This window comes from Bombus affinis, chromosome 1 (assembly GCF_024516045.1).
Source record: "Bombus affinis isolate iyBomAffi1 chromosome 1, iyBomAffi1.2, whole genome shotgun sequence".
Taxonomy (NCBI): Eukaryota; Metazoa; Arthropoda; class Insecta; order Hymenoptera; family Apidae; genus Bombus; species Bombus affinis.
In genome coordinates, this window is record NC_066344.1 from 18,514,964 (window position 1) to 18,540,485 (window position 25,522).

The 25,522-nt window shown below is 31.4% G+C and overlaps 2 protein-coding genes and 1 long non-coding RNA gene across 23 annotated transcripts in view; 2 read left to right on the forward strand and 1 right to left on the reverse strand.

Moving 5' to 3' along the window:
* The window catches only part of LOC126917895 (5-hydroxytryptamine receptor-like), a 318,089-nt gene that overhangs the window by 178,862 nt on the left and 113,705 nt on the right, over positions 1-25,522 (forward strand). For all 13 annotated transcript variants that reach the window (XM_050725350.1, XM_050725373.1, XM_050725326.1 and 10 more), the window contains one exon: positions 8,964-8,998. The gene's annotated coding sequence lies outside the window, so the exon portion shown is untranslated. The remainder of the gene's footprint in view (positions 1-8,963; positions 8,999-25,522) is intronic.
* The window catches only part of LOC126918090 (uncharacterized), a 702,612-nt gene that overhangs the window by 85,955 nt on the left and 591,135 nt on the right, over positions 1-25,522 (reverse strand). The gene's annotated exons all lie outside the window — the stretch shown is intronic.
* Positions 1-25,522, forward strand: part of LOC126917565 (protein cycle) — a 366,148-nt gene that overhangs the window by 85,391 nt on the left and 255,235 nt on the right. The gene's annotated exons all lie outside the window — the stretch shown is intronic.

Below are 25,522 nucleotides of genomic sequence, written 5' to 3' on the forward strand. Positions count from 1 at the left end.
GAAATCGATTTAGAGAAAAAGCGTAGCTCGGTTAATCGGAAAATACGATCTTCCTAAGCACGTAATCTAATTAAACGGGTGTATGTTACGTGAAAAGTACCTATGTACATTATATACTATACTGGATAGCAGAAGCCTTACTCAGATAAATACGACCATGTTCTTCAGTAAAACCATTCTCTTCTATCATCGGCGTTTTTACGACTTATCAAGGGATTTCTCTTATCAAATCGCATTTATTTACGTATTTAGAAATATTTGTTCACTGAACGTAGTAATTCGCTGTTCTTCTTTTCGCAAATATAACGAAATAAGTGGTTACGAGCGAATATTATGTAACAGAGGATTAAATTTTTATGGTTTTCTGATTATTGCATTTTGATGTAGCTCTATACAATTTGTATGATTTAATTACCTTATTATGCAACTATGCAACTATATAATATTATGCAACTATATAACAGCTATTGACATTATGCTTAAATTTTGTGTTTTTGCAATAATCGTTTAAAATTTTTATCTAAATTTTTCGTATCAGATAAATATTTTCTATTGAACTTCTAAAATTTTGATGGGGCTCATCGTAACACAAAATATTGCCATTTCTTCATGACGAGTATACTCGTCAAAAATAACTAACTGATTAAGTGTTTGACAAATACTTTTCTTCAAATAAGTACCTAATATTCACATATTAAATTCTTTAAATCCTTCATCGTCAAATTTATCATTTTAAACTTACGTGATTAAGGACGAGTAAAACATCAATAAGAAGCTTTCAAGTAGCGTAAAAACAAAACATAAAAATCCGAAATCGATCTTACTTCTGAAGAAACTTGTTAAAAGAACAAGACGTGATCCGATTAGTGAGTCGAGATTCCAAATATGATTCCTTGTTTGTCGAAACCATTGTTTCATCAAAGTGAACTGCTTCGTTCATTTTTCCCTGCTAATTCAATTTTCTTCACTATTAATAAAATTTTACAAGACAAATTGTCGGTACTAATAAATTATCTTACATACATTACATAACAGTAATTAATCAGGTATTAAATTTAGGTAATATATTTGTACATGAGGCCGTGTATTTATCACCATAGAAAGTCTGTGATTCTCTTGCAAAACAGAACTAACAATATTAGCAAAATGTTCCAAGTCAGAAGTTATCATAAAGGTAACAAAGTTATCGTAAATTCTCGTTACGATTAAACAATCGACGCCACCAACCGGTTGATCCCCTGTTTCTATTATGAGAATAGAGGTGGTTGGAACGAGTGCATACGAGAAACTACGCTTGATTTGCTAACAAAAAGTTTAACAAGTAAAAAAGCAACAATTTCAGTCAACGATCAAACGATTAACAATTAAGAAGAAAAATAACAATCAAGGTTTTTGTGAACGGGTTTGCTTATTACGAGACCTTTCGTACTTCGCAGCATGAGATAGACTGGCTAATTCTTTTGTTCGAAACCACGGATTCTTTCCTTTGTTGCCCTTCGATATTCTTACTGCACACGCGTTTATTAGATGTACCGCGACGGTCGCTGCGTATGCGTTCTTCCGAGAATTCGGCGAAAGAAATGTAGGGACATCGATGGTACATTGGGCATGTCGGTATTGCGCTTTGACGGCATAGCTCTTTGTACCGCGAAGCCGTTGGGAAGTTCCGTGGTCGATGTCGCCACAAATTAAAATTTCTTTGAACAATTTGACTAGAGATATGATTGGTAAGACGCAACAGTAATGTTTATTAAATCTTACATATTGTGTATTATAATGTTCTAAATATTAATAATATTTACTAGATTCTATAGCTATTATACTGTCTAATTTTATTAATACTGGCAATTTAACGAAGTTAAATATCTAAATGAAAGTCTAATGTATTAAATGTGTATGTAATATACCTTCCATATATATAGCAACAACATTACTTATTTATTTATTGCCATAAATTTTCGTTTCCTTTTGTGGTTACATAAAATATTGTTATATAAAAAACTCAAGATCAGCTTGATATTTAATATAAGGGCATCAAAATGTCAAGATGTATTCATCCGATAAGTCTGCTCGAATAGAATAAATTTCATTTTAGAAATTTTTTAGAAAGTCAATAGATAACGAGTTATCTCAGTTAGTAATTTCTATTGACTCAACTTGTATAAATGCATAAATAAAAATATATTTTCCCCATACACGGAAAATGTGATAAACTCATTTTTATTACTTTTCCGTCTTTTATGTCACGTGGCGGTTAAAAAGAAGTACTTTGATATAAAATAATTGAAGAAGGAGATATAACTTAATAATAGTAATTTCTGATTACAATAAATAGTCGAATAAGGGAATTACGTTGTGGAAGAGGATGCTGGTGCAATAATTTCAAGTGATCACACAAATTCCAAATACAAAACGCAATCTAAAACATTGAAGTTTCGACAAACCGCAGACAAAGAAATTAATTCCAGCAAGACCCATAGACGAAAGCTGGAGCACTTCCAGCTTATTATCTTCCTTGGAATTTCCTTTTGCACCACAGAATCCCTGTCTGGTATTATCAAAAGAGGAATGCTAATTATTTACGAAGCGGAAATGAATCCGATCTCTAAGCAGCCGGTTTAAATAACCAGAAAGCGTTTTCAACCGATCTACGCCGTTTACGTTTTCTACTTGGCAAAAATACTAGTCGTTGAGAAGGAGAAGGTTTAACGAGCGTCTCTGTACAGCTTTGAATCCTCTGCGCCGAGGTATCGAGCGGGCCTGTACCCGAAGAAGCTCGAGTTTTCGCTCGAGTTCCTCGCCGACACACTAGGGTGACGCTACTCAAACGAAATGACGCCTTTGAGCCACTTTCTAACGGCTAATTAACGAAGCTAGCCCTCTCGTTTAAGTAGCACCCGCCTTCTTTCGCCGGACAACGCCGGGTAAATGCTTTATTAGTATAGTTACTCGGCAGCAGTGTAGTTACAGAGCATCTTTTTGTTGCGTGTTTTCTCTCACCAATCGAGAACCGAGCTTTGCTCGAAAGCGAAAGAGCTGCTGCTCTCCCTCGAGTCATCGTGTTAGGTCACCGAGAAACGTTCCAGATAGTTTGAGATAATTATTTCGGAGAAATTGCTCGGTTGGACTGTCACGATTGTAGAACCGGCGAGAAAGCCACTCCGTGCATCGCGAGTGCGATAATTGGTGCGGGCAGCAGCATCTGTGATTTCTCGAAAGTACCCGTTATAACGTTCCAGTCGCGAACCGTTCGTCTAGCCTCCGGCAAGGATGTAATTGCGGGCAAAATAAAATGTTCCACTGTGTTAATGATTTAACTTAAACGTGTGTCGTGAAAGTAGAAGTTTTCAAAATTATAAACTTAATCGAGGAATCAAGTTGGAATATGTGGAATATGGAATATGAATTCTAAAGAATTTTATTAAAAAGTTGCAAAATGAAGTTTACACGCCATCTGTATGCCGTTGAAATTATACATTACAATTGGTTAATAATTTATCGTTTAAGGATTACAGAATCTCCTATTTTGCTAATACGCGCAATGAAATTCTTATTAGTATTAATTATTTGAATAAAATGAAATTCTTCAGATTTATAAATTAACAACGATCAAATTCAATTGTAATTTTATACATTTCTTTGTATTTATAACTTTTATAATATAGAATTGGTGGATTTGGTAAATCGTTAATTTTCCTAATGATAGGATCTCCATAAACATTCGTTATTATACTCCCTTTGTTATTATTATTTTATCCTAACGTAGAAATGTAGGTTTATATTCCATCGTCATCTTATTTTTATTTCTATATATATCGAGATAAATTTTATAATAATAATTACTTACATGAAAAAAGTTATCTTTAGATCTTTATCAATTTACATTAATTTCATGAACAGATTCTTTTCATTTTTCTTTGTATTTATCTTCTAATAAAAACATTAGATTAAAAAATATTTTTAAACATTAAAAGTTTACGTTTTGAATTAATTTGTTATTTTTATTTAGAACGATTATATCTGTCTGTAGAAATGTTCTACACTTTTAAACATTTTTTAAATATATGAATACTATTTAATCTGTTGTTTGTACAATTTTATTTCATCTGAATAATTTATCTCATCATTTCATATTAACACAGTTCCATAACTGAAAAATGTTTCTTAATGAAAGATTAATTGGATGAAAAAGTTATAAAATTATTACTAAATGTAAAACTATTTAATGGAATTAATGAAGCAACTTTTCAGTCGTAACTATGAAACTTTTTTATTATTTGAATAGAAACTTTTGTGCTATTTTCACATAAATATGTAATTTTCACATAATTGTGTAATTTTCACATAAATTTAACAATTTCCATATTTAGCTTTAGATGCTTAGCAGTGTACTGAAATATACATGGTACACATATAGTAGTGTAATTTTGGACTCAGAAGTTTATTATTATTTTGTAATTGTTAATTTTCCTGGGTAATGTCACTGAAACTCGGTATAAAATTTATGCGAGCACAACTATGTTGTTCTTCATTCTGAGTAAAATATTACCGTTGCTAAAGCCACGTACAATTTCCAGGCAATTTGACATTATAGCGTGTGCAATAATTTGAATTAATTTTACTTATTTTCACGTCTGAAGCATCAAACGCGTTCAAGAAAGAGGTAATTGTGGGTAAAGAAGTACAAGTTCAGTCCATTTCGAGCTAAATGCGTTTAATTAATAGAAATAGATTTATGGTGTTCTAAAGCATGTAAATTGAAATTAATTCAAAATTGATAAAACGTTGAGAAGGAATTTCGACTTGAATCGTGGTTAATCTAAAGAAACATATTTATGAACGAAGGAGTATTATTATCATTGCTTGTATTTTATTATATTCAGGTAGTAAATATCGTTTTTAAACAAAATATAATTAGATTGTTTATACTCTTCGCGCTCGATATTATGAAATGTGTGTATGTAAACAGTATTGTACTTTATAAATTAATTAACTAATTAAATGATAAATGAATTTATTTTCAGTAAATTATTTATTTTATTTTAGTACATTATACTTCCCTTAGAAAGAACATAGAAAACAAATATATTTCTATTATCAAAACGGTTGACAACAGGGAGGAGGAGGAGGAGGAAGAGAAAGAGAGAGGAAGAAATTCAATTTAATTAATTAATAAACGATACAAAAAAATGAAAAGAATATTACACTCTCAAATTATTGGATTATAAATTAGAAGTTTGAATATTTTTACTTCGATTTTTATACTTGCTATACGTAAATGTATGTATAAACGAATTTACATCATTTATTTTCATAATATAATTTCACAATTCATTTTTTTAGATTGGAATACAGAATTCAGTTAATTAAGATCAAAAGATAAAAATGTGATTTACGGGAGAAAGTTCATTAAAGCATGGTGTCATATACCGTCATAAAAAAAGGAAAATTAAAATATCGATGACAAGAGGAAATTACTACTATATAATTCATTGGCAATAACATTGGATAAATATTATAAATTTTGCTATATGTTTACAAACATACAAAGAGAAAGAGAAAAAGAAAAGGGGGAGAGAATCGATAATAGCAAGTACAGGATTAAAAACTTGTTTATTTTTGTAATATTAATTAATAAATCAGGAATAAAAAATATTTTTATCTAATAGGAATGTATATAATGTACAAAAATATATAAAATATCTATCTACTTATTTATAAGTGGAACAAATCTCTATATATAGGTTCCATTTCTCTAACTGTTTTCATAAAAATACAAAATTGCATAAAACAATCACAGTCCATTTATTAAAAACATAAAGGACTAGTTTGTACACACGCACAATTTATTTAATTTTGTCCTGATATCATTTATAATATCATACATACGACGTTTTAACAATGTTATATTATCTATTATTATTATTAATACTCTTATGTACGGAGAGTTCCTAGCAATGAGTTTACGTATTTAAACATTAAGCATTGCTTAAGAGACAAAAAAAAGTTATTTGAATCCGATTCAGCGAAACGATTAATTTTAAATGTATACGTGAGATTATATCAGCGAAACTTGTACAGGGACTTTGCGAGAGAATCCGATTACGTTTTTCAAGCGTCCTTTGTGATTCAACGAAAACAAGAGGCATACAATAAATGAAATCAATTTTATTTGCATTAAACTAATTTAACACTGAAACTCTCTGCTGCAAGCTATAATGATTGATACGTCCTCGTTAGACTGTGATTAAGAGCGACGTAAATTTAATTGTTGACTGGTTTTAGTCCGTAAGATAGAAAGACACGTTTGAAGCGTGCCATGCTGTTAGGATTATAGTTAGTTCCAAGTTTGTTTAGGATTAGTTTAAGGTTAGCTTATGATGCAACTTAGTTCAGAGTTTCTTTGGTCTTAAGTGCTGACTTTAGTAAAGACTACGAATGTCAACGAAATGGAATCGTTATAAATCTCTAGTAGAATTTCGATGTGTTTCAAGAAAAAATTCTAATTTGAACTTATCTATGTCATACTTATAAAGATCAATTCGATTAAATATTGGAAAAGCATTTCGTGTTATGTATTAGTCGAGGAGGTCACTATGACACTATTTATAACGCTTGCAGTACTGCAGGACTCAAAAATAATGTTTAAAGATTAATCATTTATTGGAAATAAACAATAATGAATATCGTTAATCGTCAAAAATCATTTGCAAGCTTTTATCTATCTATGCAAGCAAACTATCTATCACTACTTATCGTTAGTCATTCAAATATTGTCAAATACGTATGCGATGTTCGAATCTAATCTCAGAGTTGGTATAATAGAAACGATAAAGAATAGATTTTTCCATGGATGCAATACCGTTGCACGATGCGTTGTGCAAGGGACGTAAAGGATCGTGACAACTAAACGAGCTCTCGATTAAATTCACGATTTGTGGACGGACCCACGGGCGAAAAGGAAGAAAACACAAGCGAATTTATTACGTCTGTTCTAGGCGTTTGCTATCTAGTAGTCTGTCGAGGAGAAAACATATCCCGACCAACAGCGAAAATGACAGAGAAACGTGTACGCTTCAATTCACAGCCTCCTAAATCTTACACCTGCATGAAATCTGATTTCAAAGGTACAAGCGAGGGAAATTTCATATAACCGAACCGTTTCTGTTATTTATGCGGAACAGAGTGTGTTTCGTGTACTGAAAAATCGATTTCCTAGCGACTTGCGTATCTAGGCGTTGCCGAAACGGCGAAAACAGGCCAACTGCAAACCTGTTTCAATGACCAAAATGATCGATTTTATGGTTGTTGGAGAATACGAGAGCGTTGATAGCATAAGCAACAGCGACGAATATAAATGATGAAATTTTTAGCTCGATTCTATGTGTTCTGGATTACTTGTAGAATATTTATGTTGGTATTATGAAACATGTTAAAAGATCAGTATGCGTCAATAGCATATGAACAGAGTATGTCTGACGTAATCAGTAGAAGTGCGAATGGCAATACGGAATATGCGCAAGCAGAGTTTATTTGAAATACAGATAAATAATAATAATATAATAAACAATGAATCAATAATTTCAACTACTCTGTACTTTTTATTTTAGAGATGAGGTATGGGAAGTTATTTTGTGTTAAAATCGAATAAATAAGTTATTTCGTTCGATAGTTAAATAATTAAATTGATCAAATAAAAGATTATTTATTCAAGTAAAATAACGTATATTCAAAAATTTAGTCAAATGCAATAATATATTATTTAAATGACTATTTTAAAAATATTTTCTTGTATATTTACAATTCGTAAATTAGAACTTCGCAATAAAAATAATATTTTAAGATCAACGTTTGTATGACAATTTTAAATATTTGCGTTGTATCTAAAAGTTTTTTATGATTTCTTTGGATATTGTTTTATAATTATTATATTATTATTATCTATAATTGCACAAGGCATTTCTAATATATTCAAAATAAATTTTTCGATTTATATTGCGAAGTACCTCTTTCGTTATTTTATTGTTTATTGTTTATTGTTTTCAGTAAAAAATTTCGTATTTATCATTGAAATCACCAAAGCAGTCAAAATGACCAGTTACACAATCTTTGATAATAATTTTATAGGTTTATTACTTTTTGAAGAGCTTGAATGATTTTTTGTATTTTTAAAGGATATTAAATGATTTTTTAGCAAAATACATAGATATATCGTCTTTTTTTTGCAAAAGATACGTAGTATCCAGCATTAAGAAATATAAAAATAATAATTGAATAAATCTACCGATTTATTTATTTACGTACTTAAGAAAATTTTTTTAGTTAAAAAGTTTATATTAGCCAAGTAGAACCTAATTAGCAACAACTTCTTCTCCTGTTTATAAGTACATATATGTCCGTAATACTCTACTACTATTTCTATGCAACGTATGATGAAATAAAAAGTCTCACTGGAACGTAATTTGCATACATGTTCAACGTACTGAAACCGTTATCTGGTATCAGCCTTCTAGACTGCACGCATTATTTTCTGATAGTGAAACCGTAATATCCAGTTTGCATAGATAATGAATTTAATTCCTTAGCGTTGAAGGATTGAAATGAATTTTTACTTAAAACATTTTTATCACAATTTTAAGATTTGGTACATAAAAACATACATATGTATATTAGCTTTGAAGATATGTTATTTGTTGAATATTAGATGAAGCAGACGAAATTCTTACTATTATACCTTGATTTATGATATAAATGATATTTAAATAATAGCTTTTAATAATAACTTTTTAAAAATTTTGAAGGTCATATAAGTAAGATTGAACACTTTATTATTATTCAATACCAAATAATACTTTACAGTAACTACACGTAATATTATAATACCATGGTATTATTTTAGGACGATTTATGTAGAAATGTGATTCATAGATTTATAATTTATACTTTCTTTAATTTTGTTACAGATATTGGAGTACTAAAATACATGCAGCTTGTAAACGTAAGTTCCACTTCTCTACATTTTAAGAAAATTAATTTATACTCTGCATCTTTCATTTTATTTCTTTTTCATTGATAAAGTATTTTATAATTTTGAACTACTAACAAAAGCAAGGCACATGTTTAAGGTAGATTAAATAAGCTACATTAATAACATAAAAATACTTTAAAAAATTAACATTTTAAGTGTAACAGAAAATTTGTATATATAGATAAAAGAACATATATGTATTCTTTTTACAATTAATTCTCTTTAGAAATATCAACTTTTCAATTTTTGGAATTTTTTACCGTTTTTATATGTGTATACATTTTTTATATGCTTACGTTTATGTGTTTATGTGCTACAATATACATATTAACATTTTACAGAATTTAACATTCTATATTTTATGTTAATAAAGCAAAGACGTATCATACTTTAATTTATGCATCAGTAAAGTAATAATCAGTAATAAATATAAAAATACAAGAGAATAGTTAAAGTAATAGCGGCTTTTCATTTAAAAAAAATTTCTAATATCAACGTATATATTTAAACGCTAGTAAATTATATGAGATATCATATTTCTCAATCGTCTTATTAACAGTAAATTAAAAACGACTTTTCTACCGAATAAGAACCGATTATTTTACGAAAACGTACTTATTTTTAATACGATTGTATTAAATTACAAAATTTCAAGTAAAATGACTTGTTTCTTATGATCATTGTAGCTTTGTATAAAATATCTTGACACGATAAAATGCAGTTTTAAAAGTTAAAAAAGATGTTCGTGCAATGGTAGTTGAAGCCGACGGATAAAATTGGCAAATTATATATTTCACCGTGATCGGCTATTCTGTAGAGTTGTAAACTTTTAAAATATATTAATAGATAATTTAAATTTATAGATTGTTGATTCCATAAAAAGGTAATAAATGCTGCCTTTATTAAGTACAAATTTATATGTATAACATGCTGTAATAAAATTTATATAATGTAACCATAAATCGATTAAAATACTTGTATATACACATGTATATCTATATCTGTCTACATCTACATCTCTTAATTAATATAATATATTGAATCAATTATTTTTCGATTGTTATTATCGTTTTATAGCAGATATCTCGCTATTGGAAAGTGTTTTGAAGTGCAATGATTACATACAGAATGAGTCAATAAAAATTACTACTCAAAATAATGCTTTACCCATAAATTAGAATCGTTTCGTTTAGAATCTCAAAACTTGTGTCGATTTTCGGGCTTCGCTCTTCTTAAATCTTCGTTCCTTTATAGTTGGTACAACATAAAACTAAACAAAATATGCGCTGCCACTTAAAGACGTCGAGGTCACATTGATATTTCAGAAAACATAATTAAAAAAAAGATTGAAAAATGTTATTCATTTGATCAATCAAATATGACAAATCTCGTCCTAAAAATTTTTTAATAAAATCAATAGATTATAGTTATTTCGAGTGGTATTTTTTACTAACTCGCCCGGTATACGAGAAGAATTTATTTATTACATTATTGACTAACATAATATGTATGGTTGAGCAAATTTAATACATTAATAACACAATTGTGAAGGAATTTATAAATCTTATATACAAATAGGGTTAAATCTGATATCTTACTATTAAAGCTGTAAAAATTGTTAAAGCTGATATCTTATAGACAAATAGGGTTAAATGATGATTCTTACGTTACGTATCCGCAAGTAAGTACACTAAAGTAGATAAACGTATCCACCAAAAAATAAAAAATTATATCCGACACTGACAACATTGATCTCAAAGTTATGTTATTATACGAAATAAGATACATCAATGCCGAAAAGATCGATTAGTATTACACCATAATGATGGATAAATATAATATATTTTCTCGTAATATGTATTTATTTGTATTTGTAATTTTTTCGTACAAGTACATCGGTTTATTTAAAAAGGATTTCAGAGTACAAAGACCGATGGCTATCCTACTAAGCTGCGGATGTTTATACAATTTAAAATTTTTATGAATACATTTAAGGAAATGCAATATAAGCAAACATTCATCCCATTGCTTATAAATATTATATTCAGTACTTTATTTTGGACATCTTGTAAATTGTTTAGTATTATATCTGTATATTTTTGTACATTTAAATTCTCTATAAATGCAAAAGTATTCATAGTTTAGTAGTAATATTTTAATTTCATTGAAATAAACCATTTCCTTTCCTTCGCAAATATTTCTGCAATATTGATTAAATAATTTTTATGTAGGTACTTGTAAAAATCTTTAAAATTTTAATACGTACTAATATACTAACCTCCAGGATATACATTTATTTAATATATCGAAAATTACCATATTACGTTATGGGGGAAATTTTTAATAAAAAGAAGTAATTACATTGTTGAAGAATAATGCGAACGACGAAATTACTTCAAACGATAGAGCGGGGATTATTAATTCAATTGATGATCTTTTTCTACACCGGCCTTTTTAATTCGTCATTAGCGTAATAGCTTTAATTACGAGCATTAATGTCGTACATTAATTCCTTAGGATTTGTGTCTGCTATTATCTTTTCGAAGCCATTAAATTCGTTTCTTACAAAATTGTTTTCGTTTCTCTACCGAATAAAAAGAATGATTGATTTGTCTGGCGTTTGCATATTTTTCTCTCACATGTATTTTTCTACGTACAGAGTGTTAAGAAGATGGGCGATATTTATCAGCTGTGAGTGTATGTAGCAAAACACTTTGAGAATTTGAAGAATATCGGCTTTTATATTTAATTTCGTTTACCTCACAGTGAGAAACGTGAAGTGCGAGTGAAATAGAAAGAAAAGTTCTTCAGTTGATTTATTGAATTATAACAGTCGGTAGATTATTTCTAACGTAAAATTAAATTGTTTATAATTTAGAAAATTAGTTCCAAAGGATATACTTGTTCATGAACTTTCTTTATTGATTTGGTGTCTAAAATCACACATCAGACATCATTCAAATTTTGTTAACACCTTGCATATAAGTTCATCATAGATTCTTGTATATCGAGAAATATGTATGTGTAATACTTAGAAATATACAAGGTGGTTGGTAACTGGTGATAAGCGGAAAGGGGGTGATTCTACGCGAAAAAAAGAAATCGAAAATATAGAATAAAAATTTTTCGTTTGAGGCTTTGTTTTCGAGAAAATCGATTTTGAATTTTGGCTCGGTACGCGTGCTCTTTCTCATGTCTCGTTATAACGGATCTCACTGTAGATCGTTGTCTCGATGGATATTATTTAAGTTTGTTTTCGCCGTAACGGAAAATTAGGAAGACATAATGAAATAATATGAAGTAATCATAAAGTTTATTATTACAAAAATTGCTGAAAATGTTGCCCATTCTGCCGAACACATACTTCTGCTGTTTTAATTAAATTTCTATGAACACTTTCTAACGTATTCGATTGTTTTAAAGTATGAAAGGCTACAATAATCTTTTCTCTCAATTGCTCGCAACTTGCGATTTCTTCAGAATAGACAATTGATTTAATATGGCTCCATAAATAAAATTCAATGTCGATTTTCTCGAAAATAAAGCCTCAAACGAAAAATTTTTATTCTACACTTTCGATTTCTTTTTTCGCGTAGAATCACCCCCTTTCCACTTGTAACACCAGTTACCAACCACCTTATATATCAGAGAGAAGTATTTCACTTTGATGCACTACTCTGTTCTGCACGTGAAACGTATGTTTGCATTACGTGCTACGCGAATTATTACTTTCTGTTTTTGAAATACTCTACAATATTTAGAGAATAATATGTATAAACGACTAACAATATTTGCTAATGTAATAGCAAAAACGTGATTTTATGTATCATTTTTTTTTTTTGTAAATGAATAACTATTTGCGTATTTTACGGATATTTATTTTCCTTTATCTTCATTAAATAACACAGATTAACTTCATTTTTGCACAGATTAAATATACAATTATGTTGAGAAACGTTAAATTGGTATGATCGCTAGTTCCTACGAGCTAAGTTGGTACTACTTCTAACGACGCTCTTTTGTCTTAGGAGTCGACCACGTGTTAATTATCTAAGTGTATCCGATGTGTTCAGACGTTTTATACGAAGTGGTGAAATATAGAAAGTAAAACTCAATCTGCGTGAATCTATTAAGCATCAACTCCAAACCTATATTTAATAACAAACTATTGTTACGTCATGTCCGTACATGGTCCGTGCGCCGTCCCTTGTTGTCTGGCGACCAAGGGTCCGCGTACCGTTATTCAGACCTTCAATAAACCTAAGGACCCACTATAAACTTATACTTTTTAACTTAGGTTTATCTTTTTAGCCTGAAGGATTCGTTTCAGGTTTTTGCTATGAACAATGTCACCCACGAGCCACGTTGGCAGGAGATCTCCGCCTCCTATCTTCATTCATTAACGTTGGCTATAACCAATGGGCATCGCGGATCGGTACTCTCACTTTCCTAACGAAAAGTGTGTACAATGAATCCGCGTTCTTCGTTCAAAGCGCATACCCATACCGAGCTTTCCTCCGGAAAGAGCGGAAAGTGAGTCATCACAGTCGTCAAGTCGAAGACAGTCAATCGATAGGAGTCAAAAGATCAGCTAGACAACAGTCAGATCTCGGCTAGACAATAATCATATCTCGGCTAGACAACAGTCAGATCTCGGCTAGACAACAATCATATCTCGGCTAGACAACAGTCAGATCTTGGCTAGACAATAATCATATCTCGGCTAGACAACAGTCAGATCTCGGCTAGACAACAATCATATCTCGGCTAGACAACAATCATATCTCGGCTAGACAATAGTCAGATCTCAGCTAGACAACAATCATATCTCGGCTAGACAGCAGTCAAAATCTCAACTCGATAACAATCAGAACACAATCGCCAACACAAAAAGAATCTCAGGCCGTACTCACTCGTAGTTTGACAGTCAACAGACTCACAAGTTTGAAGTGAAGTTATTTCATTGTTGGAAATATATATTATTATAACCTGTTAACATCAGTGTTATACTCACTCAACCACCCCTATTATCCTAATCGAAATAGGGGATCGATCTATTCGTGGCATCGATTATTCGAATCGTAACGTTAATTTACGACTTCCGTTAACGTGATTCTTCAAGATCGCGTCTCTCCGCGAACGGTCGAAACAACTATAGTTCTTCAGGTTCTAACATTCTTTTATACAATTTTATTTTAGAAATATACATAGACCTAAAAATGTAAAAAAATGGGACAGTTTTGCGATGTTTTTACATTAAAAGTTATTAAAGGAAACGTTGAAGGCTTAACTCGTTAACGAACAAGTAATGGATTAATATATTAATATATAAAAAAAGTTGCATAAACGCAATATTATTAAATATGACTTAAATTATTTAATTAATAATGAAATATTATAGTAATATTATTAAATTAATAATTAATGATTATGCAATTATTTAATTATTATTAATTATCATAATTTATCATAATGTTATATATTACAAATTTAAAATTTACTAGATGGGAAACGAAAATAATATTAAGCAAATTCTTGAAGCTCCTATTCATCATAATATGAATCCAATAAAGTTCAATAATCTCAACTGACTGAAAGCAAATTATAAATGAATGTGAATTGAATTGATCCTCAATGAGTTCAGGAAAACATTTAATGAATAACGCAAACAACTTGGCGTCGCACACTAGATAATATGAGAAGATCGATTTGGACATAACTTGTTTCTATAGAATGTTATTTCATTATAATATTATTATTTATAAAAACATTATTTCATTTCCTAGTTTGAACGTTATTAAAAGTTTAATATTTTTTCCAGCAAGAGGGGTCATTTGCGACCCATGGTTCTTTTGAGATTTTTTTTTCTGTGACGAGCAGAATAAGCTACAGTAAAAAATTTTGATCTTAAAAATCATGCTTAAGATCAATTTTGGACTATATGTCCGTTACAAATCTCCGCCAATCCAGAGGCGTATAACAGGCATTTTATACGCCCTAGAACAAGAAGGCTTTTTATACACCCTATACTTATGTGTGTGAAATGTGAAATATACGAAGTATACGTGTTTTATACAAAATCTACTATATAACGGAATAAGGTCAACTATTATTTATTTAGTCGCTACTTCGTTCATAGTTCACGGCTCCGTGTGTGGTCACAAATTAAATCGTAAGGCAAAAGGTTAATTACGTAGCGCTACGACTATCATCATACCTTGATAGTAAATTGCAAACGTTATATTTGCATGTTATGCTGCAACATGTAAATGTTTGCAGGTACTACATAACTGTGTTGAGAAATTTCAATAGACAAGCGTTTATATTAGTAGAGGGTTATATTTTCTTCATTTATAATTCTATTAGTGTAATCTTTCTGAGGTTTTTCTACTAAAAAAGATACTAAACATAATTATGTTTGAATGTACGATACATCATTTAAAACAGCTGTTGAATTTCTCTTTCTATTTCATGTTGCATGTATCTCATTTTTTCTTTCAGTATACTCAAGAACGTGTATCTAATGAGGCAATTTTGTAGCAGTTGTTTGATATTTTGCATTAGTATGAATAACAATTTTTGTTGCCTCTTTATGTTCTTTCTAAGATTAATGCACATATACTACCGATTTATGGTTAAATACGCTGTAGCTATACATATACAGTTATGAATAGGCATACAAGTGAAAAACTGAATGCAGCGTGAATGACGATTGAGGACCAGGGGAATGAGATCAAATGGTTACGTTAGAATTGAAAACGATTCCGGAAATATACGTGAAGATTGGGAGTGCATGGTGCTACGTGGAGTTCTAATTACATGTGACAATTATGTGTATTGTACGTATGAAGAATCGAGAGCGTCATGCAAGAGCAATCTGAGAATCATTTATGAACGAGTTGGTCCTCTGGCAAGTTGTCGTGTGAGAATCATATGTGAAGCCGGTCGCAAGTTATGCTAAAATATTATAAAGTTGCTAAAGTATACTAATAAAGTATACTAATGTGTATATTGTACATTTAAGTGCTGTAATTTTAAGGAATTATTATCTATAATTACTATCTAATCTACAATCATGTTTTTGCTTCAATACGACTCAAAATTAATTTTGTCAAAGGTATTAGCATATCATTTTATTTTAATCTTTATATATATGTCGGAGATGTAGAGACATCGAGCCTTTCTTTTGGAAGATTTCTCAATACTTGGGCTCGGGGTGACATAACTGGTCGCCGAACGTAGCCACGGTCACGGGATGAACGAAATGTTTTACAAAGGAGGTTCCAGTGTTAAGGGATACGCTGTATAAACAATCAAGTCTTGATCAGGATTTATGTGGAACTGCCTAGTTACGGCGCTTGGGAATTTGTTGATATTCCCGATCGATATGTATTTGATATATGTAACTGTATCTGTCATTTATTTTGCAATCTCCTTGGAGAGTTTACTGTCATCGTCTTGGAGTCAGTCTTAGAGAAACCCTGTGCCTGAGTGAACGTGTCAGTGTGCTATCAAAAATATATTAGAACGTACAGAAAGTTTCCCGTTGACCGTGGATTCGTTACAGAACCCAAGAATATTATTTAAAGCATTTGTTTACTTATTGTTTGTTATCTTAGTTAACCGTTAAACTAATTATTTATCAAACTTTGTAAAGAAATATAATTTTATGTAAATACAACCTTTATTGAACATCATGATGGCAAATGCTAACGAAGAATTGTCTCGCGCTAGAAATCCAAACGACAATTCGACATCAGAAGTGGGATACGTGCCGTTTATTACTATGCAAGAGCATTTGACTGTCATGCGAGAGTTGATTCAGACGCTAGTGCAAAAACCGAAAGAAGAACCTAAAAATTTATCGCTTCCGCGCTTTAATCCTGAAATTGCGGGTTCTGACTCAGCTGCATGGTGTGCAGTTGTTAATTTGTATATGAAAGAGAATCCTTTACAAGGCAGTGCGTTGTTTTCTGCTTTAAGTAGCGCACTGGAAGGATCAGCAGCACAATGGCTTACGCAAGTGCTAGTAGGTAGAGAAGTTACCTGGACAAAATTTAAAGACCTATTTATTGCGCGTTTTGGTGGTAGAGAAACAGCAACTTCGGCGTTAATGAAAATGTCCAACGAAAAACCACTGAAGGATGAAACCTTGGGAGCATTTGGAATTCGTCTTCGCTCTCTCTTGAAAGCGAGGTGGGAAAATTCAACTATGGCTGAGGTGATCAATGCTTCTGTCCTTTTCCAATTGGCTTCGCATGATCAACGAATTGAGCGAATAGCACTTACGACTGATATCAAGACAGAGGATCAATTTCTAAGTGAAATGAGAGCATTCTCCTTTGCGAAGAAGAGGTCTGTGTCTTCGTCGGATAACTCTTCTGCGGCTCCTGAGGCAAAACGATATAAGATTTCTGATTTCTACCGAAACAAATGTCATTACTGTGGTAACTACGGTCATAAAGTAGAGGATTGTCAGAGAAGAATAAAATTTGGAAAGCAGAAGAACATACAGAACTCGGAGGAAAGGCTAGCTCGGAGGAAAGCTACATCATCAAAAGTGACATGCTTTAAGTGTCGCGAGGAGGGACATATTGCGCCTTATTGTCCGCTGTTGCGGAAGGGGAAAAATAACAGTAATACACCAAAGGGAAGCAATGATTATAATAATGAGCGTCGGGTCGACTTCTGTGTTACGGAAACTTCAATGGGTAGATTAACTCATCTGGGTGAGTCGTTTCCATTTTATTTTGATTCTGGAGCAGAGTGTTCGCTGATTAAAGAATCTGTGGCTTTGAAATTTTCCGGTAAAAGAGAGACGAATGTAGTAGTGATGCGAGGAATAGGAAATACTACCATTAAGAGTACTTTACAAATTTTGTCTGTTGTGTGTATTAACGAATTTACGTTGGAGATAGTTTTCCATGTCCTTGCTGATAAATATTTAAAATATGACATAATGATTGGTCGTGAAATTTTGAGCCGGGGTTTTGATATAAAAATCACTCAAAATAGTGTTGCTATTAGTAGAACAAAAGTAATTAAAGTAATTAATGTGTGTAATAAAGACACTAAAAATGAGATTAATATTAATGATGTTGATACTGAAGTTATAGGAGAAGATAAAAGCCGATTAATTTCTGTTCTTGAAAAATTTAAAGATTCTTTTATTACGGGTTTTCCACGTGTTCGTGTGAATACGGGCCAAATGGAGATACGATTGATTGATCCTAATGTCACAGTACAAAGAAGTCCTTATAGACTTAGTGAGGAAGAGCGTAGGCTTGTTCGTGAAAGAGTAAACAAATTAATGGAAGCAGAAATTATTCGGCCCAGTAATTCTCCTTTTGCCAGCCCTATATTACTTGTTAAAAAGAAAGATGGCTCAGATAGATTATGTGTAGACTACCGGGAGTTAAATAAAAATACGGTTGCGGATCGGTATCCTCTACCACTTATTGCAGATCAGATTGCAAGATTGAGACAGGCTAAATACATTATAAGACTGGATATGGCTAGTGGTTTCCACCAAATCCCTATTCATCCTAATTCGGCAGAGTTTACAGCGTTTGTTACCCCAGATGGACAATACGAGTATGTGACAATGCCGTTTGGGTTGAAAAATGCTCCATCTGTTTTCCAAAGAGCCATTTTCAAAGCTTTAGGTGAACTTGCTTATTCGTATGTTATTGTATATTTGGACGATGTTTTGATTATTGCTGATACGATAGATCAAGCTTTAAAAAGATTGGATATCGTGTTGAAAACTCTTGTGGAAGCTGGTTTTTCTTTTAACTTCGCAAAATGCTCTTTCCTAAAAACAACAGTACTCTATTTAGGATATGTAATTCATAACGGGGAGGTACGCCCCAACCCGGGAAAGATACAAGCTTTGAGTTCTCTACCCCCTCCAACGACAGTCACACAGCTTAGACAGTTTATTGGACTGGCTTCTTATTTCCGAAAATTTGTTCCAAAATTTTCACAAATAATGAAGCCTTTATATGCACTCACTTCCAGTATTAAGAACATAAATTGGACAGATAGGCACGAAAGCATAAGACAAAAGGTAATTTCTATATTGACTGATGCGCCAGTGTTGATTATATTTGATCCAAAATATCCAATAGAGTTACATACTGATGCAAGTATGGATGGATATGGGGCTATTCTTATGCAAAAGGTGGAAGGTAAGAACAGAGTAGTAGAATATTTTAGCAAAAGAACTAGCCCTGCGGAATCTAGGTACCATTCATATGAATTAGAGACGTTGGCGGTAGTGAACGCTGTTAAGCATTTCCGTCACTATTTACACGGACGAGAATTTCTTGTTGTAACTGATTGCAATTCTTTAAAAGCATCAAGTAAAAAGGTGAATTTAAATGATAGAGTACACAGGTGGTGGGCTTATCTACAAACCTTCAATTTTGACATTGTATATCGAGAAGGTAAACGTATGACTCACGTAGATTTCTTTTCACGGAACCCCATAGATATAGAACGTATTAAAAATAACAAAATTAAAGAAAAAGAGATTAATTTGACTGAAATTTCTGAAGGATGGTTGTTAGTGGAGCAACGTCGTGATCCTCAAATTTTGGAGATTGTAACAAAGTTGCAAAATGACGAACTCACAGAAGACATCGCGAGTACATATGAATTACGGTCTGGTACTCTTTATCGTAAGATACAAAGGAAAGGCAAGACTCTCTGTTTACCTATAGTTCCTAGAGGTTTTAGATGGTCCGTTATCAACCATGTGCATCAATCAATTATGCACTTAGGTTGGGATAAAACGCTTGAGAAGTTGTACGAGTATTACTGGTTCGAAGGAATGGCGAAATATGTTCGCAAATTCATAGAGAACTGTCATGCTTGTCAGGTTTCTAAAGCAAGTTCGGGCAAACCACAAGCCGAACTCCATCCTATACCTAAGACCAGCATACCTTGGCATACGGTGCACATGGACATAACGGGTAAGTTGAGTGGAAAAGGTGATTTAAAGGAATATGTCATTGTTTTGATTGATGCTTTTACAAAATTTGTGTATTTATATCATACTCGTAAAATAGATTCTTCTAATACAGTAAAGGCGCTTAAGTCAGCAATATTTTTATTCGGCAGTCCTTGCCGAGTTATAGCGGATCAGGGTAGATGTTTTACTGGTAAAGAATTTCAGGATTTTTGTCAAAGTAAACATATTAAACTTCACTTAATAGCTACCGGTGTTAGTAGGGCCAATGGTCAGGTGGAGCGTGTCATGGGAACCTTGAAAAACATGTTTACAACTGTGGAAACGACTGGTCGATCTTGGCAAGAGGCGATTGGTGAAATACAATTGGCTTTAAATTGCACCACCAATCGTGTGACTAAATCAAGTCCTTTGGAATTACTAATTGGGAAAACAGCAAGACCTTATGGTTTATTGCTTCCCGATGACTTTGTAGAAAAGGAAGTAGATATCTCCAATGTAAGACAGCAGGCTATACAAAACATAGAGTCAAACGCTAAATATGATAAGGAAAGATTTGATAGAACTAAGGCTAAAATAGTTAAATTTAATCTTGGAGACTTTGTATTACGTAAAAATGAAGAAAGAAATCAAACAAAATTAGATCCTAAGTACAGGGGTCCATTTATAATAGCAGAGATTTTGGAAGGAGATAGATATATTTTAAAAACGATGGATGGCAAACGGTCGTATAAGTACAGTCATGATAAGTTAAGGAAAATGCCAGATGGTTACATTCCTGCTGAGTTGGATGTGTGTAGTGATGATATTGGCAACGACAGTGACGATTGTGGTACAGTGATTGAGAACGAATGTTTTGATCATAACATTTCACACACGCCCAATGTGGTGTTGTGAAGTAATTTGGTGTTTCACACACGCCCAATGTGGTGTTGTGAAGTAATTTGGTGTTTCACACACGCCCAATGTGGTGTTGTGAAGTAATTTGGTGTTTCACACACGCCCAGTGTGGTGTTGTGAAGTAATTTGGTGTTTCACACACGCCCAGTGTGGTGTTGTGATATAATTTGGTATATTCATGTATAAGAGTAGTACTGTGATGTGTTCTGGTGAGAGGTTGAGAAGTCTAATGACTGGAGGATCAGAGGATGCAACTAAATAACAGTTTTGGAGAAAGACATTGTAATATGACAAATTGTTGTTTATGTTTGTTAACAAGTATTTAGTAAGAATCTTTGTTGTTGTGGTGGACCCTTGGCTTATTAGAATGTTTTGTTAAATTGTAAAAGATGTTAAATTGAGTCTAATGTTAAGAAAACCGAATATTTTAGATGCACCCGAGGACGGGTGATTGTCAGGATGGCCGTGTCGGAGATGTAGAGACATCGAGCCTTTCTTTTGGAAGATTTCTCAATACTTGGGCTCGGGGTGACATAACTGGTCGCCGAACGTAGCCACGGTCACGGGATGAACGAAATGTTTTACAAAGGAGGTTCCAGTGTTAAGGGATACGCTGTATAAACAATCAAGTCTTGATCAGGATTTATGTGGAACTGCCTAGTTACGGCGCTTGGGAATTTGTTGATATTCCCGATCGATATGTATTTGATATATGTAACTGTATCTGTCATTTATTTTGCAATCTCCTTGGAGAGTTTACTGTCATCGTCTTGGAGTCAATCTTAGAGAAACCCTGTGCCTGAGTGAACGTGTCAGTGTGCTATCAAAAATATATTAAAACGTACAGAAAGTTTCCCGTTGACCGTGGATTCGTTACAGAACCCAAGAATATTATTTAAAGCATTTGTTTACTTATTGTTTGTTATCTTAGTTAACCGTTAAACTAATTATTTATCAAACTTTGTAAAGAAATATAATTTTATGTAAATACAACCTTTATTGAACATCATGATGGCAAATGCTAACGAAGAATTGTCTCGCGCTCGAAATCCAAACGACAATTCGACATATATTTATATAAATTTATTGTATAATAAATATTACAATAAATAGTGCATATATATAGATTATTTAATATTAACTTCGCGGAAGCAAATTTCATTTCTACAATTATTTTATTAATTCCAAAAACAAAAATCTTGGAATCCAACATTTTTACGAATTTGATGGCTTTATGCCCTTTAAGAGCAAAATTTTTAACTTCTGTTTTCTACAGAAAATATAATGTTCTGAAATTTAAGATCAAATGTATCGAAAATAAATACATTTACTATTTAATTAATATACAGGGTGGTTGGTAACTGATGGTACAAGCGGAAAGGGGGTGATTCTACGCGAAAAAAGAAATCGAAAATATAGAATAAAAATTTTTCGTTTGAGGCTTTGTTTTCAAGAAAATCGACTTTGAATTTTCGCTCGGTACGCGTGCACTTTATTGTAGCCTTTCATACTTTAAAACAATCAAATACGTTAGAAAGTGTTCATAGAAATTTAATTGGAAGAGCAGAAGTATGTGTTGGGCAGAATGGGCAACATTTTCAGCAATTTTTGTAATAATAAACTTTATGATTACTTCATATTATTTCATTATGTATTCCTAATTTTCCGTTACGGCAAAAATAAACTTAAACTGCGATAATATCCATCGAGACAACGATCTACAGTGAGATCCGTTATAACGAGACGTGATAAAGTGCACGCGTACCGAGCAAAAATTCAAAGTCGATTTTCTCGAAATCAAAACCTCTAACGAAAAATTCTTATTCTATATTTTCGATTTCTTTTTTCACGTAGAATCACTCCTTTTCCGCTTGTACCACCAGTTACCAACCACCCTGTATAACTTGTTAATATGCACAGTTATATGTATAAAAAGCTATATGTAAAAGGTTAAAAGAGGGCGTAATTCCTCGACTCTTACTTGTACTATAAGAAATATGAAGCTTCATAACGTGCCAACCTTATCCATCCTTTTCATTTTTATTTATTATTTCACTTTTATTTTTATTTTATGATTGAACAATATAGTTTTTGGTTACATTTTACATTATAAGCATAAAGAGTTTTATACATTTAAATGTCGTTGCAAACAGCCAGACCACAATTAAAAATTATAAGCACAAATTATAAGCACAGACTACTCTACCAGACATAATGTACACAGATGAGGCAAATTCTCTTTCCTAACCATATTCTCATTAATTCCTGCGACGTTTTGTTATATGTACCCGTCCCATGTTCCAATGGGACAAAATTCTTTCATTCATTGAGTAAAGTTGGCCGTTTTGTTTTCAATGTGGACTTAAATCGGTCTGCTTGTTCACAATAGACTATAGCTGCAATCGCTTGTTTGAATTCCGGTAGCTCAAAGTTCATTCCCTTTGCATGATTCACTGAACAATTGAATGCTAGATTCTTCGCAAACAGACTACGTACTACATACTGGCAGTACGAATGACTTGTGGATTTCATTAGTGTTCCATATTATAGTTTACTATAGTTAATACTATACGTTGATTTAAAAATGACTCGTGTTTCATGTTAAATATGACAGAAAAGAATTCTTCAATCAAATTGTCTTTTTTAAATATAATACAAGATATAATATAATATAATTCTCATGACACAAGCAGCGTATTCTGATTTAAATAAGTAGAATGAATTATTCATGTCATTGACAACCTGTTCAATAGCTTTGTGAATATTATGAAAGAGAATATGAAAAAATAATTTTCAATTATTTTAAAGAACATTAACATATTTTAATAATCCTTAATTTTGTGACTACTATTTAAACTAAAATTAAAACAAAAATCAATTTTTTCGTATTAGAATTCGAATTGTTATTATTATAGGATTATAGAATCACGAATTCTACTTGATCAAATTATTAATTAACTAAGTGATATATGTAATTATTTCCAGCAAATTTTCTTCACAGAAAAGTTTTAAAAATGTATTTCTATAATTAGTAATTGATATAGAGAACTGTTTGTCCAGTGTTTAAAGAACGTTCACTTCTGAAACGATTAATTTACTGACGTTATTCTGCCATATTAAATAATCCTTTTTCTGAATAAGTAAGTTTATTCGTCCTTATGATTGCTTGTTAGTAAGAAAAGTCATTAAGTTTCTAATGAACACTCAATATGATGGAAATTCTATTATGCAGACAATATTTATAACGCTTATTGTATTTTTCAAAATTGAATCTTATGTTGAACAAGATAGTTATTTATGATCTTTTTGCAATGTAGTATTCCATTCAGCAGGATACTAGAATTAGTGAACACAAAACTATTTCCATAATTCTTTCTAGTAGTTCCTTGAATTTGAAATAAAATTATTTTCTATATCTTTCTTACAGAATTCTGTTGGATAACGTCTGCAGTAACTGTTATTTTGATGTAAAATATTACTGATCTCTCTTTTTCATCTTTTATGCCTGTCCTACGCCGTGTGCACATATAAGCTGTTAGAATTACATATACTATAAGCTGTCGTGTCGTTTGAATTTTTCATTGATATTTTGAATTTTTTATTTTATAAAATAAAAAATATATATATATATATTCGCATGTATTCCATGTTACTTTGTATACATTTGATATATGTTGCTATTTTTTGTATTAAAATAAAAAATTTCAAATTTTATTTTTTGCTATAAACCCAGATTAGCATGATCTTCAATCTTTACAAAATTACTTGAAATTTTTTACTTGTAGAGCAAAAGCACGAAAAATATGATCAAGTTTGTTAAAGCCAAGAAATAGCATTTGTTCAATTTCGTAACTAAAAACTCGCATTTCTTCTATAAAAATTGCATTAATCTGCTTTTTACCTAAAATTCCAATCATAAATTTAAATACTTTGCAGAATGACGGTGACAAATCTTACGGAATTTTTTAATTGAATTGGTGTTCTTTAAGAATTTCGAATATGAAATAACAGCTCGTATCTCGTTTTAATCTACCTCGACAAATTAATCGTTTTACTTGTACTTTTACGATAATATCGTGTAAAAATTTTCTTTTTAGGTCAAGAAATTTACGAAGTGGTAGAATAGTGCTATAGGAGCCACTGGATGTAATTAATTATAATACATAAAATAGATATATGCTCGCATACAAATTTCAATATCTAATCCAATATAAAATCAATAGTTTAGTTGCCAAACTATGATTTAGTTACTATAAAAATAATACATATTTTTAAGCTTTCAATTTTGACAATTACTATTGATTAAATAACTATAATGAGTATATAACAAATGTCTTCCTAAAAAAGATACTATACAATGTACAATGAATCATAAAATTATTGATATATTTTTAAAAAGTTATTATTCTGGTGGGATTAATATTTTATAGAACACTCTTTTTGCGGTGTAATGTTGATACTGATAACCTTACTGTTATAATTTTGTAATGTGAAAACAGGATAAAAAACGATTATAGCTCGTTTCGAACTTCTCTCATAATTTCTTCTTAAACTATATGTTGTATATTTTAAAATAACAAGTATCAAATATCTGTTTATGTTGTCTTATTATTTGATAAAGT